Below are 19,412 nucleotides of genomic sequence, written 5' to 3'. Positions count from 1 at the left end.
TAATAACCTAAACTGGACAAGAATTTGAAAAAAGAATAGATACATGTATATGCATAACTGAATCACTTTGCTGTATACCTGTACACCTAACACAACATTGTTAATCAACTATGCTCCAATGCAAAATAAAAATTAAAACAAAAAAAACCCCACAGCTCTCCAGAAAAGAGGTTAAGTAGCAAATGGCAGAGCCAGGACTAGAGCCTCTGTCACTTGGATTCCAAAGCAGGTGCTTTTAATCACTGCACTGCCCCACCCACTCCTAAGACCCTCACAGGGACTCACAAGATCCCCAGCTGTAAGGTCTTCAGAAAGGAAATGGCCCAAGCAAAGAGGCGTGTTGGACTAAGTAAGACAAGAAAATGGGTATCATTCTAGCCTCCACTATGGTTGATTTCAAACTACCAATGTGATGTCATTGAACATAGAGTAGGGAAGGGAGGAACAGAATTGGCTCTTTTTTGTGTTTTTTTTTTTTTTTTTTTTTTTTTTTTTGCAGCCGCACAAGGTGGCATGCGGGATGTTGGTTCCCCGACCAGGGATCAAACCCATGCCCCCTGCATTGGGAGCACGGAGTCTTAACCACTGAATTGCCGGGGAAGTCCCCAGGATTGGCTCTTGAGAGGTGGAATGAGCCTGCTCCAGCACACCATTGCACTCAGGTCTTTTGGGCAAGTCCACCCTGGTGGCTCTTTCACCAGCTCTTCAGACCCATTTAGATGGGTTTATCCTAGGGTATTCAGAACACATGAAAGGTTTCCACATTTTCCCCCATATCCACTTATTTGATACTTGTGCAGGCACACAGGAAAGGGATGAAATATTAGTGACGAAGTGATATACAGGTTTGATGTGAACAAATTCCATAGCAAACTACTGATAAAGGTAAGATTAAATTCCAGATTTCTGATGGAGCCAAGTTGGTTTGCTATCCTGTCGGTTTTGGAAAGCCTATGATTATGTAGGATGGATCCATATACATTTATATGGGGCTTAAATGTAAAATGGTAGACTTCTTTTTGCATATTTTATCTAGTTCCTAGTCTTCAATCTGGTGGAGAAACCTAAACTTTAGCATGCTATCCTCAATCACTTTTCTTAGGTTTTCATCCTCAGTTTTGCATTTTTCTTCAATTAAAACCATCATCACAATCTAATTTTAGAACATTTTCAACAAGCCCCCAGAAGAAACTCCATACACATTAATAGTCGCTTTTTATTCTTGCTGCCTCACCACACTGTTCTGACCCATTTCCAGGCACTGATCTACTTTCTGTTTCTGTGGATTTGCTTATTCTGGACATTACAGGTAAATGGAATCATATAATATGTGGTTTCAGTGTGTCTGGCTTCTTTCATTTAGCATAATGTTTTCAAGTTTCCTCTGGGTCATAGCATCTATCAGCACTTTATTCTCTTTAATTGCCAAATCATATTATGTTGTATGGGTATACCACATTTTGTTTATCTGTTTATAATCTGATGGACATTTGGCTTGTTTCCACTTTTTGACTATTATGAATAATGCTACTATGAACATTTGTATACAAGTTTTTGTGTGGACGTCAGTATTTCTCTTGTGTATGTATCTTGTAGTGGATTTGCTGGGTTATACGGTAATTATATGCTTTAACCTTTTGAAGAATTGCCAACCTTTTTTCCATCATGGTTGCACCATTTTACAGTCCCAATTTTACCAATACTGTATAAAGGCTCCAGTTTCTCCATATCTTCACCAACACCTGTTATTATCTCTCTTTTGATCATAGCCATCCTAGTGCATGTGAAGTGGCATCTCACTGTGGTTTTAGTTTACATTTCACTAACGATTGATGAAGTTGAGCTCCTTTTTATGTGATTATTGATATCTTTTTTGGAGAAGTATCTATTCAAATTCTTTGCCCATTTAAAATTTGGATTGTGGGCTTCCCTGTTGGCGCAGTGGTGGAGAGTCTGCCTGCCGATGCAGGGGACATGGGTTCGTGCCCCGGTCCGGGAAGATCCCACATGCCGCGGAGCGGCTGGGCCCGTGAGCCATGGCCGCTGAGCCTGCGCGTCCGGAGCCTGTGCTCCGCAGCGGGAGAGGCCACAACAGTGAGAGGCCCGCATACCGAAAAAAAAAAAAAAAAAAAAAAAAAAAAAAAAAATTTGGATTGTCTTTTTATTGGTGAGTTGTAAGCATTCTGGATATATCATATATATATTGTCAGATATATTTCTTGCAAATATTTTCTCCCATTTTCTGGGATATCTTTTCACTTTCTTGATTGTATCATTTGAAGCACAAACGTTTTTAATTTTGATGAAGTCCAACTTATTTGTATATTTTTCGTTGCTTTTGTTTTTGGTGCCTTATTTAAGATATTTAAGTATAACCCAAGATCATGAATATTTATTCCTATATTTTCTACTGGGAGTTTTGCATTTTTAGCTCCTACATATAGGTTTATGATCCATTTTGAGTCAATTTTTGTTGATGGTGTAAAGTAGGGATCCAAGTTGCATATCCAGTTGTCCTAGCACTATTTCTTGAAAGACTATTCTTTCTCCATTGAATTGTCTTGGCATGCTTGTCTAAAATCATTTGACCATAAATGTGATAGTTTACTTTTGGATTCTCAGTTCTGTTCCACTGATCTATATCTGTCCTTATGCCAGTATCACCCTGTCTTGATTACTTTGTAATACGTTTTGTAATTATTTTATCATAAAAAAGCATTGGATTTTGTCAAATACTTTTCTGCATCTGTTGAAATGATCATGTGGTTTTTAATAGTTTATTATATTAATAAGGAGGTTAAACCAACCCTGCAACTTCCTTTTGCTTTTAACTAAGACCATGAAAAAGTTGGAAAAGCCTGGCTGCTGTCTTCTGTTGCTGTGGGAGATTGTGCTTTTGAACTAGGCTCAGCCTAAAGGTGACTATGTATAACTATCTTGCTAAGCTTAGCCCTGGGATCCATTCCCAGGAGAAACTGGGATCTGTTAGCTATGTATCCTTTGGGGATGTTATGGAATGAATGTTTGTGTCACCCCCCCATCCATATGTTGAAATCCTAACCCCAATGTGATGGTATAGGGGAGGTGACCATGTCTTGAAGGTGGAGCTCTCATTATTGGAATTAGTGCCCTTATAAAAGAAACTCCAGAGAGCTTTCTTGCCTTTTTTTCATCATTTGAGGACATAAACAGAAGATGGCCATGTATAAACCAGGAAGTGGGCCCTCACCAAACGCTGAATCTGCAGTGTCTTGATCTTGAACTTCCCAGCTTTCAGAACTGTGAGACATAAACGTTTGTTGTTTAAGTCATCCAGTCTATAGTATCTTTTGTTATAGCAGCCCAAAGGGACTAAGACAGGGGGCAATGAGATGGATAGTTGTCTTATCCAAAGGGTAAGAAGTGGGGCTAACAGGGCCAGATCCAGGGCATGGTCAAAGGTGTTAGAACTGGGAAATCATAAATGGCCTGAGGCTCATGGTTGGACGTGAGTGGGATTCACAGGCAGGTGCGCAGAGATGCGTCTTGGGCAGGGACCCGAGTGGAAAGGAGAACAGGAAGACTGGAGTGGGGGACAGTTGATGAGGTAAGAAAAGACAGAATCTGAGGCAATGTTGTTTTACAGCTTCCATACCATCTCACCTGGGACTGATCATCTCTCTAGGCCTTCAGCGTATTTTGGTCCCAGCCTCTCATCTAGAGTGATCCTGGACTTCTCTCAATACCATGCTCCGAGCTACTGCGGCTTTCTCAATCCCCGAACACTCCCTGCTGCTTTCTTTTGGCCTCTGGACTGGTTTGTGGCTCAGTCAAGGACTGGGCGGATAGAGGCTACTTTTTCTAAGGCCTCAGGTTGTTGATGGTCAAAGCCCTCTGGGTCCCAGGAGCTGGTCCTGCTACCTGGTGCTCAGCATGACTGTGGATAGATTTAGGGTGGCATCCACTTTATTGTATTAATTTAGTCCAAGGTAGCTCCTGGTCTGGGACATTTCCTTTCTGAAGTTCTTATGCCAGGGATCTTGTGACCTAATGTGAATGTTTTATTTTATGAGAGAGTAAGGCAGTCCAGTGATTAAGAGCACTGTCTTTGGAGTCAGAGAGACAAGAGCTCTGCCATTTGCTACTTACTTAATCTCTCTAAGTCTCAGTTTCCTTATCTGCCAAATTGCAATACTATGATTACCTACTTCTTAAGTTTTATCTGAGATGTATACGTAGTTTGTAAACATGAGTGTTCAACAGTAAATGTTGCTATAATTAATGATAATTATGATGACACAAATGCCCTGGCTTCTTCACTCTCCCCTAATGATTATCTGACATAGGATCTAGTGCATTTTGGAGGGTATAGTTAGTGGCTTTTGAACCTGGAGATAAAAGTAGAAAAACAAAAAAAGAAAAGAAAAATTTTTTGACAAGTTTGTGTGGACATGCATGGAAAAATGAGCTCCTGCATTTGCATTTGATTTAGTTTATCCAGTGGAAAAAATGCTAATGAGTATCATTGAATGGCTGTGCTTAATCCTGTAATTTAAGAGAGAAAAGAAGTCATTAGCAAGTTGATTATCATTATTAATACTCAAGGTAATCAGGCTTATTTGTAGAGGCTGATTAAAAGTGAATGTCCAAATGAACACACTGGGTTTAAATTAATGCAAGTTGGAGCCCCAAATATTTAAGACCGTAATCTGTGGTACCACAGTAAGATTAAAGCGACTAAGTTATTGGCAATATTTGCACAGGAACACGTGTGTATTTTTTCTTTGTCTCTCTAAATAAAAGTGAGAAGTAGGTATTTCCAAGTCTGATCCTTTAATTAAACCTTTTCATTTTTCTCATTCAGATATTAATAGCTTCATTCAACAACTTCTGTCCCTTCTCTGACAGTCACATGGACTTTTACAAATTCTGACAAGACCTGATAGAAAGTGCCTCAGTGGAGACTTTTTTGAATCAGCTCACCATCAGTCATTCTTTATCGACTTACACGTTTACATGAGATTAAACACTCAGCACCAACTTACACGTTAGATGGCAGATCCTGGCAGGATAATGGGGCTCTTGACACGAGAATATTGCCTAATTTTTGGTCATGCTGCCCTTCAGTCACCTGCTAAGACATCGAACCGTTCAGTGCTGACATATGTTGCTTTAGGAAAGATGTGTTTTCCAGAAAATGAAATGTTTGCAAGTTAAATTCTATTTTAAGTGTTATAAGGTAGCTCTCTCTGCTTAAATTATTTGGTGCGTCTTTTAGAAAGAGATGTCAGGTGTCCTCTACTTCTTATGCCTTCAGTCGTTCCCTTTCTCCTGCTTCTTTTCTGCCTGGGAAGGTACGCAGATGACTCCAGTATCCCCAAATCCTTCCTCTCAGCCCCTGGCAACCACCAATCAACACTCTGTTTCTATGAGTTCAGTTTTTCTTAAATTCCATGTATGTATAAGTGCTATCATATAGTATTTATCTTTCTCTGTCTGACTTATTTCACTTAGCAGAAAGCCCTCAAGGTCCAACCATATTGTCACAATGGTAGAATTTCCTTTTTATGGCTGAAAAACATTCCGTATATATATGCATATATATATATGTTTCCATGCCTTGCCTGTTGTAAATGATGCTGTAGTGAATGTGGGATGCCGATATCTCTTTGAGATAGTGATTTCATTTCCTTTGGATATATTCAGAAGTGGAATTGCTGGATCAAATGTAGTTCTCTTTTTAATTTTTTGAGGAACCTCCATGCTGTTTTCCATAATGGCTGTATCAATTTACATTCCCACCAATAGTGCACAAGGGTTCCCTTTTATTCACATCCTTGCCAGCATTTGTTAGCTCTTGTCTTTTTGATAATAGCCATTTTAACAGGTATGAAATGATATCTCATTGTGGTTTTGATTTGCATTTCCCTGGTGATCAGTGATGTTGAGCACCTTTTCATGTACCTGTTGGCCTTTTGTATGTCTTCTTGGGAAGAATGTCTACTCAGTTCCTCTGCCCATATTTTATTTGGATTATTTGGGTTTTTTTGCTGTAAGTTATGTGAGTTCCTTGTATATTTTGGATATTAACCCCGTATCAGATATATGATTTGCAAATGTTTTCTCCCATTCAGTAGGTTGCCTTTGCATTTTGTTGATTGTTCCTTTTGCTGTGCAGAAACTTTGTACTTTGATGTTGTCCCACTTGTTTACTTTTGCTTTTGTTGCTTGTGCTTTTGGTGTCATATCCAAATATTGCCAAGACCAATATCAAGGAGCCTTTTCCCTATGTTATCTTCTAGGAGTTTTATGGTTTCAGCTCTTAGATTTAAGTTTTTAATTTATTTGGAGTTAATTTTTGTGAGTGCTGTAAGTAGGGCTCCAGGCCATTATCCTTCTCAGTGTTTCCTTGCTATACTTTACTCCAAGCATCTAATACCCTCTTTCTTTTCTCATTTCTACCAACTTTGTGACTCTAGGCAAGTCATGTAAACATTCTCAGCCTCACCTCAACTGTATAATGAACATTATATTAATGTTCTCCTGGATAATTGTGAGGATTAAATATATTAATCCTACATAAATATATGTATAACATGTCTAGCATAACACCAAACATATAGTACACACTCAATAATTGTTATTTCCTTCCCATTTTTCTCTCTTCAAAAACTTGCTTTCAAAACAAGGCACTAAAGACTAATAAGACTGTTTAATGAGTTACCATTCTTTGTAGTATTTGCATTTTATTCTAGATAATTAGCTCAATCATTTACTTCTTTATTCCATATCAATGGATATTTTTTTTGGGGGGGTGCTGTATGTATTCCAGAAACTATGTTAACGTTAGCAGTTAAAAATTAAGCAACAAAATACTGGGCGTCTGTTCTTGAAATTTTACCTAGTTGGTTTGAACCTAAACACACAGACCTGGTAAGGTACTTGAGTTATCTTAGTAGTATGTTAAAGCTCACATTATCAGGGTATCTTTCCTCTTTGAAAATTTCGCTATCAGTGGGCTGCCTAGAAATGGTCACCAGAGTTGAGCGCTTTAATCACCTCTGAAGGCAAGGGCAGAAAGAGACACAGGAAAGGCAGCACACCAAACACCAATCTTCCCAAATGTTGCTGTTTTGTCTTAACAAGCCTCTGTTTTTGTAGCAGACCTGTCTGACAGAGGTGCATTTGGCATCATTCTCTAAGGATCCTAGACCTCATGATAAAATGATGTAGAACATCCTGTAGTGAGAGGCGCTGTGATGAGTCAGAGATTTCCTTGGGGCTACGTTAGCCATAACAGAGATAGGACCGTATGCAGAACTAGGGGAATTTGGGAGACAAGACATTGAAGGGCTGGGGCTGTATGAAGGGTACGGATGATTAGAACAGGGACACAGTCCTTCTGTATTTCTTAGTACTTTTTAATCCAGAGCTAAAGCAGCCTCTCAACTTGCCTGTGAAGAGAAGAACCGGCATAATTTCTACCCACTCTACAGGCGAGGAACTGAGAAGCACAGAGAGATTCAAGGCACCTCTTACCTGGCTCCAGCTTACCTATTCCGTTTTATCTTCAGTACCTTAGTATCATCTTCTGCAGCCATCACACCACTTAAAAAAAAAAAAAAATCATTCCCCAGTTATACCAGGTTCCCCTCCCAACTCTGGTGTAGGAGAGAGCGGTGTACTGATCCCATTTTACAGGTGAGAAAACAGAAGCTCAGAAAGCTTAAATGACTTGCCTGAGCTCACCTGGTTAGTCATGGCATAGTTGGGACAAATTTAGGCCTCCTGACTGACAGTCCATTTCCTTGACCTCCCTGCCCTTCAAAATGTAGGGAAGCAGAGGTTCGAGGAATCCTCCTCAGGGCATGCTGAATCTCTACTCCCCGGTGGAAGAAGAAAGGAAGCACTTCATAACCATCCAGCTCCATTTATTCCTTTTCCGTGGATTCTCCTTCTGGCAACTTAATCACTTTCCAGAGTCAGCCTTTAGTGATGGTTGTAAAAACACAGTTTAGCACACAACGCTCTGAACTGTAAACTCTGGTGAATAGGATCAGGGGAAGATTTAAGTGGAAGGGACAACTGCTATAAAGACTTAACAGGAATTCATTAGGCTCCGCAGATAAAACAGATAAAAGATCCATAACTACATGCAGCAAGTGAAAGGAAAATTCCTAAATCATTAAGAGGCAATGAGGTCTTGCCGCAAGTCATTAATCAGATCATCCTCAGGGCCGCTGGCTCAAGTATCCAAAGGACCCCGGAGCAGGAAGGCTCCTATGCCCACCATTTTAGACGGGAGCAGGGTCCTACTGGCAGGCATGGTTGGGTCAGACATTTAATGTCACCTGCAGGATACTACCATTTCTCTTCGGGTCATTTCTTTCTGTCTCTATATTCCTATTATCTGCTTCTTGCTCTTCCATCCTTTGTTGCTTTGATTTTTCCTGCTTTCCCCCCAGCATCCCTGTTCGTTTTCTTCTTTCTCCACCCACCTCTGCCTTTACCAGCTCTTCTGCACCTTCTCTCCCTGTTTTTATATTTCCCACCCTCCTCAGACTCTGTGTACTTGCCTTTCTCCTCTTCCTCATCCTCATCTCCCACTGCATACTCTCCCTGGAGGATTCAGCAGTCTTCCCTGTCTGCTGTGTGCAGGCTAGGGGCGGAGGTGGATTCACCAGACACTCTTCTCTGTCTTCCTCATTTACATTTCTTTCCACGCTTTTCTGTGACTGGGAGGTCCAGGGAGCTAGAGTATAACATAACCAGTTAATTTGGCCCTAAATTGTTTGCTTTTATCACCAGATCAGATGTCCTCGGATTTCCCTGTAAAAACCAAACAAAAGTAGGCTGAACAATATCTCACCGTTTCTTTGGAAATTTAAAGGGACACAATTGAAAAGAATAGTAACTGTTATGAAATGTGTGGTGCCTCTTTCTCACCTCGTGCTAAATAGACAGATTATTCTGAAGAGAATGTTGGTATGGCTTTCCATCCTCCTATTCTCCGACCTTCCCTCAGTAGAGATATAACAGATTCTCAAGAATTGAGCAGTATTTTATTGCAATTTTTTTACAGTTTTTGAAGTAATTGCTTGTAAGTGGAAACGCAGAACTAAAGAACTTTGGAGCAACACTGTGTCACTTTCAATCAATCAAAAAGGAGGGAGAGTAGGTGGTGTTAAGTGACAGGGGGAACTGCTCAGAGAACAAACTCTGTGTGTGTGTGTTTCTGCAGCATCTTGAAGATCCATTCCAGTCTCATAAGTTTTCTAAACTTGCTGGTGAGCTTGTGGGATGACCAATATCTGTGTTCCCTTTCATACTAAGGCTCTGGATCCACCCTCACACATTCAGTCACAGTAAAAAGCAATTTTCCATACTACAGGGGGCTGTGATTTGAGTACTGTAATGAGTGATTTCATCCAGTTATACTTGACACCCCTGCTCATTTTTATATATTAAATGTTAAAAAGGAAAGGGAGAAAACTTGAGAGTGCTCCTTGATTGAAATTCCAAGAACTTTCCTGTAGATAAAATATATTGAGAAAAGCCAGGATGCTAGGAGATTCAGGGTAAAAAAAGAGAGAAATAGAGAAAGAAAAAGAAAATAATTATAATAGAAATGTTCCCCAAAGTCTTTCTGATTGTGAATAATGTTCATATACTTTTAAAGCTGTTTGGTGTGTTGGTTCTGTATTTAATGGGTTTTCACCTCCTCCCCAGCGCTACATGTCCTCTTCTTACTCCTCCTCCCCCTTACTTTCCCCACCTGCTTCTCTTTCTCCTTCTCCCTTCTTCTCTCCTTGCCCTCTTCTTTTCCTCCAGAAAGTAGTTGTAAAATGCCTTCCAAAGAGGCAGACTCTGTAATATTGGCTGTTTGTCATGGAAACACACAGACTCGAAGACCTTGAGTCCTGGCAGAGTGATCTGGGGTCAGACCCTGCTTGGGTCAGAGGCCAAGGCTGTCCTTGAGATTTCTGGATAAGGAAAACCAGGAGACACAGGTCGTTTGAGGTATACGTCAGTGTCCACAGAGAAAGGCATCTAAATAGTTATTTCTTCTGTTTCACACTATCCATAATCACATTTGCTGTTAACAATATAGGTGAATGTAGCTGTGAGTGTAAGAGGCTGAAAAAATAAAGAATAATTGCAGTATTTTTCTGATGATTCCTTATTTATAAAAGGATATGGTTCATGTCTCTGAGGACAGTTTGAAGAAATTTTTGCCTATTCTCTCATATCAAACCTGGCACAAAGAGTTGCTATTTCAGTAGAATAAAAAAGTTTGGTTTTCTAGATGCCAAAGTTGCCTTTGTTTACCCAAATTAGTAACATCACATTTTACAAAGCATATCAAATTGTTTGAGATTGTTTCATTTAGATCCACTATTTTAACTTAGGTAACAGGGGTATCATCCCTGTCTCAGACCAGTTTTCCTCTCTTCAATGTAAACACAAATATGGGGGCTCCCTGTCCACTGTCCTGTACAGTGATGAGGGTCACACCTTTCCTGGAGGTTATGTACCATTCTAGTTGGGGGCAGAAGTAATGGGCTAATTAAATGGTGAAGAGTGAACAAAGTTCACTAAATTGTGATCGCTATTAGTTTGGGGAAAATCATCTTTCTTTCGATCTTTCTGAGAGACACTTCTCTTTCCTCTTCTCGTTCTACCTCCCAAACGTGCAAACCAGTTCTCCTGCCATTCATTCACAATAGACTCTGATGACCCTGGAAGCCCAGAGTCCAAATCATTCAAAACTGGTTGTTTTTCTGTGATGTCAAGAGAATTTGCTCTTCAAACCATCTTAGAAAGATGAAGGAAGTATTTATATTCCAGCCTTTAGAAAAACAGCAACAACAAACGCAGTCAAGTTTGCAATTAAAACAGATTACCAATATTTTGACCATATAGTCTACCTTAAAATACCCTTTCCTCCAACTCATTCACTAATTGATGAATGCATAAAGGCAAAGCGATTGGTGAACGCTCTTGTCAGTTGACTTACATTACTCGGTAGGAATTTTTGAGGCAGGTATGATTTTGTAAGGAAGGGAGTCACCCATTCTAGTCTGTGTCATCTCCACAAGGGCTTACCCAACTGTCTTAAACACATCCTCAGATACCTCCCTCTTTAGCAGACTCGGCTCTCTGCCAGTTATCCTCCTCTCAGCTTTGTCAAACCCCAAATCTACACAGATTCTTTTCATTCAGCTTATAAGTATGCTCACATCTTCCCTAGTCTTAAAAAAAGGAAAGAAGAAAAGAAAGAAGTAAGGAAATCAACCAAACATCGTCTTCCTTTATCAACCATTCAATATCTTTCCTTCCCTCCCTAGCCAAACTTTTTTCCAACAGTATTTATTTATTGTGGTAAAATATACTTAACATAAAATTTACCATTTTAGCCATTTTTAAGTGCACAGTTAGTGGCATTCAGTACATTTCCATTGTTGTGCAACTATCACCATGATCCATCTCTAGAACTTTTTCATCTTCCCAAACTGAAACTCTGTACTCATTAAACAGTAACTCACTATTCTGCCCCCTACCCCAGCTCCTGGTAACTGTTATTCTACTTTTTGTCTCTAGGTACCTCCTAAGTAGAATCATGTAATATTTTTCCTTTTATATCTAGCTATTTTACTTAGCATAATGTCTTCAAAGTTAACGCATGTTGTAGCATGTGTCAGAATTTCATTCCTTTTTAAAGGTTGAGTAATATTCCATTGGATGCACGTATCAGACTTTATCCACTCATCTGTTGATGGACATTTGAGTTGTTTCCACCTTCAGATATTGTGAATAATGCTGCTCTGAACATTGCTGTATCTGTTTGAGACCCTGTTCTCGATTATTTTGGTATATATCTAGACGTGGAATTGCTGGTATAGCCAAACTTTTTACTTTTGTTTGTTTTTTTTTTTTTTTTTTTTGCGGTACGTGGGCCTCTCACTGTTGTGGCCTCTCCTGTTGCAGAGCACAGGCTCCGGACGCGCAGGCTCAGCGGCCATGGCGCATGGGCCCAGCTGCTCCGCGGCATGTGGGATCCTCCCGGACTGGGGCACGAACCCGTGTCCCCTGCATCGGCAGGCGGACTCTCAACCACTGCACCACCAGGGAAGCCCTTTTGTTTGCTTTTTAAGTAGTCACATATACACAGTTTTAAAAGTCAAACACTATAGCTTATAACAAGAAGAGCAGTTGCCTGTCCTGCCTTTCTCTATCCCTGATCCCTTCTTCAAAACCAACCCCTTTAAACTCTTCAGCTGTTTGTTCTGTTTACCATATTTCTAAATTACATGCTGATTTGCTGATTTTTCCACAGTAGAGATTATATTGTTTTCCCACTACAGAAGATAAAGACTTAATTCTTATATGCCATTGTAGAAAAGTGTTTGAAAACACTACTGCAACAGATTCTCTCATCTTGTATGCATACCTCTTTGCAATGTGCCTTTGAAGCTCTTCCTATCAAGAGGTAGGATCTGTTTCCCAACCCTTTGAATCTAGGATGGCCATGTGAATTGCTTTGACCAATAGTTATACTGGCAGTAATGCTGTGGGACTTTTAGACCTAGACCTCAAGAGGAGGCACCTTTGCTCTCACCCTCTGAGAACACTGCCCTGAGGCTCTTAAGTACCTGAGTCTGATCTGACCTACTGGAGGGTGATAGACCACAAGAAACACAGACAGATGTCCTAGCTGAGGCCCCTAGACCTACCATCAGAAGAGAGCCTGTACTAGTCCCAAAACATGATTGTGAGGCCATCCTAGACATTGTCTTAGTTGAGTCTCCAGATAACAGCAGTCATATGAGTGAGGAACTGTCCTTTGGACCTGGCCCAAATTGCTAATCTACAAACTCATAAGCAAATAAAATTGCAGTTGTTTTAACTCACTAAGTGTTGGGGTGGTTTGCTACACAAAAAATAGATGTCTGATATAATCATCCATCACTCATACATACTTTATTTCCCTGAATCCTTCTGATATAAGTTTACCATAATTTGATACCATCCCTATTCATTATTTTCATAATTAATAATTATGTTACATTGTTCACTTTTTGGGCCAAGAATTATCTTATGAAGACCTTTCCTTTCTCGTTCAACTTTTGGTTTTCCTACAGTCCTTGTTCTCTTAAATTTTTTTAAACTGAGGTTTCACTGAATCTTTTGCTGTCTTCCTATATCCTCCATATCCTCCAATAGTTTTCTAAAGTGACTCTCAATCCAATTTTGCCCACCATAAACCTGTCAGGAGATCTGTCAGTTTTATTTTCTTCTTGAAACCTCCCTCTCAGCAGCTTTTACCCTTCTGCTTTAATCTGGACTAGTTGCCCTCTAAAATGGCTGCTCAGCTGCTGTCATGGGACTTTCCCATCATACTGGGGATTCTGTTTGCTTCTCTTGCCCTGAGACTCCAGTTACATGGCTCCCACATCTTCCTCTTTCTGTTTTGTAGTAACTTTTTTGGTTTTCAGGAACTTATCCTCTAGAAGTTTTTTGAGAAAGCAAGCTTAGGAGGTATATGTTTAAGACTTTGCATATAAGGGAACATCTCCTATCTTTATTTTCAATTCCTAGGTTGGCTGGGTATAAAGCTGTAAGTTCAACATTATTTTTAATGATTATGTTGAAGACATACCTCACTATCTTCTAATTTACAACGTTGCTATTGAGAAGTCTGATGCCATTCCCAATTCTTCATGTCATTTGTTCTTTTCTTCTTAGAATCTTTTCTTTACCCTTTGGATTCTGAAGTTTCACAGTTATGTCCTTGACATGAACCTTTTTCAACATTATATTGGGCCTTTGTGCTTTTCAATCTGGAAACTCATTTCCTTATATAATGCATATTATATATTCTTGTATTTTTTTCTTTGACTATTTCCTCCCTTGTATTTTCTCTGTTTACTCTATTTGGAACTCCTTGCTTGGGATGTTGGACCTCTTAGATCTCTTAGTTTTCAGTTATTTGTCTTTTTGATTTACTTTCTATGAATTATACTATGGGCTGAATATTTTCTCCTAAATTCATATGTTTAAATCCTACCCCCCAGTATGATGGCATTTAGACGTGGGGATTTGGGGAGGTAATTAGGGTTAAATTAGGTCAGAAAGTGGGCCCTCGTGCTGGGATTAATTCCCTTTTAAAAGGAGGAAGAGACATGAGAGTTCTCTCTCTTTACATGGGTGCACCAAGGAAAGGCCATGTCAGGACATAACAAGAAGACAGCCATCTGTAAACCAATAAGTGGGCCCTCATCAGACACTGAATCTGCTGGAACCTTGATCTTGGAAATCCAGAACTGTGAGAAATAAATATTTATTGTTTAAACCACTTAGTCTATTAGAACAGCCCAAACTGACTAAGACAAGATATTCTCAACTTTCTTTTCCAGCTCTTTTCTTGATTTGAACTCTAGACCCACATATCTAGCTGCTTGCTTGATGTCTGCATGTGGTTATTTTTTATATCTGCTCTCAAATTCAGCCAGTTCAGAACTGAATTCATCTTCAGCAAAACTTCTTGCTATCTATTCCCTGTCTTGGGGAATGCTGCTACCAAATTTCAAGGAAATCCAGCTCTCATTGACACTCTTTTTCCTCATCCACCAGTCCAAGTCCTATTTATTCTACTTCCTTGATGAATATTAAATTTATCCACTACTCTTTTTCCCCATCACTTCTGCCCTAACTCTGGCTGTTGCCATATCTTTCCTGCACTGTGGCAATGCCCTCTCCACTTGTATCTCTGATTTCTGGGTGATCACAATCTCAGATTTTCCATTCCTCAACCAAACCATGAGATTAAACTCAAATGTTGCTGGCCCTACTCTCCACTCCTCAGGCTTTCATCCTACATTTTTCTTATCTCTGTCATACAACTTTTCACTCTGGGTATTATAGTTACCTATTCCCTTGCTTGGCTTCCACTCTAGATCTTGAATGACTTAAGAGTAGAGTAATGGCTTTTATACAACAGGTTCACAATAAATTTTTAATACAAAAGTCTCTTCTTCCTGAGGTATTTAGAATATTTGGTCTTTGGATAACTCTTTCTGTTAACATATTGGGATTGGCCAAAAAGTTCGTTTGGGTTTTTCCATAACATCTTTTCCCTTGTACTGAGCTAGAATTTACCATCCTACAATTTGGACCCATTCACTGTAATTATGTTATGTAATCACAAGCCCCAGATTTTCTAGAACACAATATCTGATTTCAAATATTTACTGCCTTTATAAAACATCTCAAGGTCTTGGAAATTTTCAACTTTCGGTATTCAAACCACATGCCCTAGGTTGTTTCTCACAGTTGAAAGTGACACAAAGACTCTTCATCACAGAATGTGTCCTGGTTTTTGGTTTGGAAAGTTTGGGAACTGCACAATCTAATGCCTTTGCTTGGTGCAACCCTTCAGATCTTTGAAGTCAACAATTATGTCCCTCTTTTCCTAGACTGATACTTTTCAGGCTGAGTTTCATGGGTTGTTCTTATACTCACCCCTGGATCTCTATACCCCTATTTAAAGTATGTGGTGATGCTGGGAAATGCTACCAGTGTAGACTGGATTGGACACTCCCCTCCCCTCCTCTAGACACTGACTTGCTGTTAACATAGCCTGAGCTTGCTTTTACTCTCTTTGGGGGTAGCTGCATTGTATTTGTGACTCCTAGTTTTTACCTTTGTTATTAAGCCATATCTTCTACATCTCATACTTAAAATTTGGGTTTATTCCTACTGAAATATATATGGTTATGTTGAGGCCATCATATAATTTTATATTTTACTATGGATTCCAGTCCTGCCACCTGTGTATTCTCTGGCCATCTCAGACTTGTGGCATCAAAACAATATTAGTTTGAGTTGTTGGCCTGTACCCAGTGTGACCGGAACTTTGAAGGACATTTGTTAAATTAGAATTCTCCTTGTAAGTGGTTTTTCCTGTGATGCCATTTGTCTTGTGAATACCTATTTATGTGTTGGAATTTCACCCAGTACTGTATTTCACAGCAGGAACTTGGGGTCAGAAAAGTATCTTCTGAGCTAACACATAATTAAGGAATATAGTTTCTCTAAGAAGTAATTTTCCTTCATGATAGAATGACAGGATATAGTGCTATTCAAATACCGATCACATATTTGCTCATTCTTTTTCTGCCACATAAGCACTTGCAGGTCCATTTAAGTAATAAGACAACTAGTTAGAAATCCTTTTTCTCTATCTCTAAACTGAATATTAAAAAAAAAAAACTTTGATGTCTCCAAGGGCAGGGACAATGCTTTATACTTCTCTAACACCCCAAAAAACCTTCCCAAATAATCAAACAATTTCCTCTTTCTTATGTCTACACCCTCCCTTGTCCTAGCTGTCTTTCTAGACTGTATCCCCACAACATACCCTCATGGGCTAAGATTCCTATCGTGTTTCAAAGCCTAACTTAAATTTCACATCCTTTCAGAAGCCTTGCTCTAGATTCAATTGAGCACTAACATTTCTGCATCTTGGATTCCTAAGATATTCATTATGTCATCTACTTTTTTGATTCAGGATTTATATATGTTAGTATTATTTCTTTGAACTGGATTAGAAACTCCTTGAGGGTGGGGACCATATTTTCTCTTCCTGTGGGTTTCCCTATTCACCTTTGCAGAGTGTTAGATACATCATCTACCTCTAGCTGAATTGAAATTTTGCAAAATCCAAGGAAGGGAATTGTGTCCAGGAAGGCAGGGGATCACTACTTTTCTTTCAAAACACACAAATAAGAAAGAATATGCTCTTTGACATTGCTGGAGCAATTCTCCTCAGTGCTGCTGTGGTTGCTCACAAAAACGTTCTAAGTCTAATTTGAGCATCTGTCATGACAAGAATTTGCATATCCTTCTGTAAGATCATCAGACAGGGAAAGGACAGTGGAGGAGAGGTTGTGAAGGATGGCCCTGGCACAGGGCAAGGCTGGGAACTTGCAGTTTCCAAGACCTGGCAGAGCACATTTTGAATCTCTCCTTAGTATCAACTCAAGGGCACATGATTTGATTTTTAAAAATATTTTACTACTATTTTTTTTTCCAGAAAAAAGGAGAAAATCCTTGAATATTTTAGGAGAGATTTATCAGTTTTTAGCTGAGACCAACTATGTGGTTTCAAGGTAATAGCACATGCTTCTACCACTGTCATCCCTCCCACCTAATCTAGGAGGTCAATGCTGAAGGATTAGGTTTGGCTCTCTTTAGAAAAAGATAGGCCAGTGTACAGTCAGCTAAAGCAGATCATTTGCCCTCCCAAAGCACTACTTAAGCAATCCAACCATCCACTTTTCAATGGATGTTTGACATTTATCAGAATCCTAAACTGTGCTATGTGTTCAACTGTGTTGAACTTCCCATCTGCTATCAGTGACTTGTACGTTTTTAACACATGCCAGATACTTTTTTTTTTTTGTAATTATATAGTGAAGAATTAAACTTACCCAAAGAGAAGTCTGGTGTTTGTCCCTGCTCCTGGGAGGTAACCTCTAAACCCTTGGAATCTCCAGAATGATAGGGGAGTCTTTGCTATTCACGGGGGCCCCTCAGTGCACACCTGACCATAGTTTACGCTAATGAGGTGACTCGTGGTGGGCCACCAGGTAGTTTGTGCTAACGAGATGACTCTGGGTAGTCTTTTGGCCACACCAAAAGACCAAGCATGTGATTAGAGGGTTGAGGTTTGAGGCAGGTAGTTTCAGCTTGACCTCCAGGGAGGGGAGGGAGGCTGGAACTTGAATTCAATCAAGAGGGCAGTGATTCAATCAATTGTGTCTACATAATGAAACCTTAGTTAAAAACTCTGGACACTGAAGCTTGGGTGAGCTTCCCTGGTTGGCATTACTGTGTGTGAATTGCCACATATCAATGCTGGGAGGGAGACTAACCCATCCGAGGATGACAGAAGCTTTGTGTTTGGAGCCTTCCCAGACCTCACAATTCTCTTCCTTTAGCTGGTTTTAATTTATATCCATTTGATATAATAAAACCATAATCATAAGTATAGCACCCTCTTGAATTCTGTGAGTCATTCTAGCAGGTTATCAAACCTGAGAGTGGTTGTGGAAATCCTTGAACTCTTAGTCAGCTGGTGTGAAGTGAGAGTGGCCTTGGGGCTCCAAACTTGTGACTGGTGTCTGAAATGAGAGCAGTCTTATAAGGAATGGATCCTCAGAATGTGCAGTTTGTCTCACTCATTGTAGTAGTCTATCGAGAAACAGAAAAATGAAAGGATAACCGGAAGAAGAAAAAGGAAGGCAAAAAAATTTATGTCAAACAATGAAGTCCAAGTGACTGAAAAAAAAGTTTTTTTATAAATCCTATTTCTCCTAAAACAAAGTTGGGGGAAGACAGGAAGGTATTTTTCTTCTGTGTTTCCTCTGTTGCATCTTAAAGCTTAGAATTTTTGAAAGAGTGCCCTTATTTTTCTAGGACAGGGAAGTAGCCCACACCCTTTAGGTATTTACGGTCAGAGATGTGGGCGTCCTGAGTGGGGGTGATTGTGAAATTATTCCTCCTTGGAGCTAATTGGGCTTCTCTTTTATGCAAACGGAGATGCCATGGGCACCACAGGATCAGTCTCTTCAAGGTAACTGTGAACGACCAAGGAGAGAGGGCAAACTGCTCACTAAAAGAGATACGGGGGTGGTGAGGGATGAGTGGGGCAAACTTCTTTCCTGGGGTTCCCTGCTTTGTCTTCTGCCCCATCAGCTTTTGGAGAAACTCCTCCACCCCTTTTATTCTTCTCATCCTTACCTTCCCCCAAACAGGCCTCTTAGCTCTTTGCTCTCCCTTCCCTCCCCACCACCCATACACTCTGATTCTCCATTTGTTGACGTCTTGATGGCACAGTTGACAGGGATATTTGCATTTTCACAGGGACGAAAGTCTTAAACCTCCAGATCAAACATGAAGGGTGGGATTTCATACCTCATCTGAGGTCAAGCTGTAGATTCAGAGACCTGAGAACTAGCTCTGTGGATGTCTCCTCCCCAGGCAGACTTCCACGACACTCATCCAAATGCCGCCTTTCAGAGACGACCTCAGGCTGTGGTAGAAGGAGCAGTTATTCCCCTTTGAGCTAACCTTTAAAAGGAGAACTAATTTTGCTAGCTGTATAAGAGGATGTTACTTGAGAGCCCCTTAGCAACCTTGAATTAAGGAAGTTAGTACGTGATTCATGAATCACCCTGGCCCTCGGCAGCAGAATTTTGAGGTGGTCCTGTAGAGTGTGACCTTGAGAAAGTTCTTCAGACAAGGTAGCTGGAGGCCACAGCTAACTAAATTGAGACTGAGTGAAATCAGGCTAAGGACAGATGGAAACCAGGCTTTAGGCAGTAGTTACTCTTGTAAGTTGGCTACACAGAACTTGTCTGTGTTTCGCT

This window comes from Kogia breviceps, chromosome 11 (genome assembly GCF_026419965.1).
Source record: "Kogia breviceps isolate mKogBre1 chromosome 11, mKogBre1 haplotype 1, whole genome shotgun sequence".
NCBI classification, from domain to species: Eukaryota; Metazoa; Chordata; class Mammalia; order Artiodactyla; family Physeteridae; genus Kogia; species Kogia breviceps.
This window is presented reverse-complemented; position numbering follows the sequence as displayed.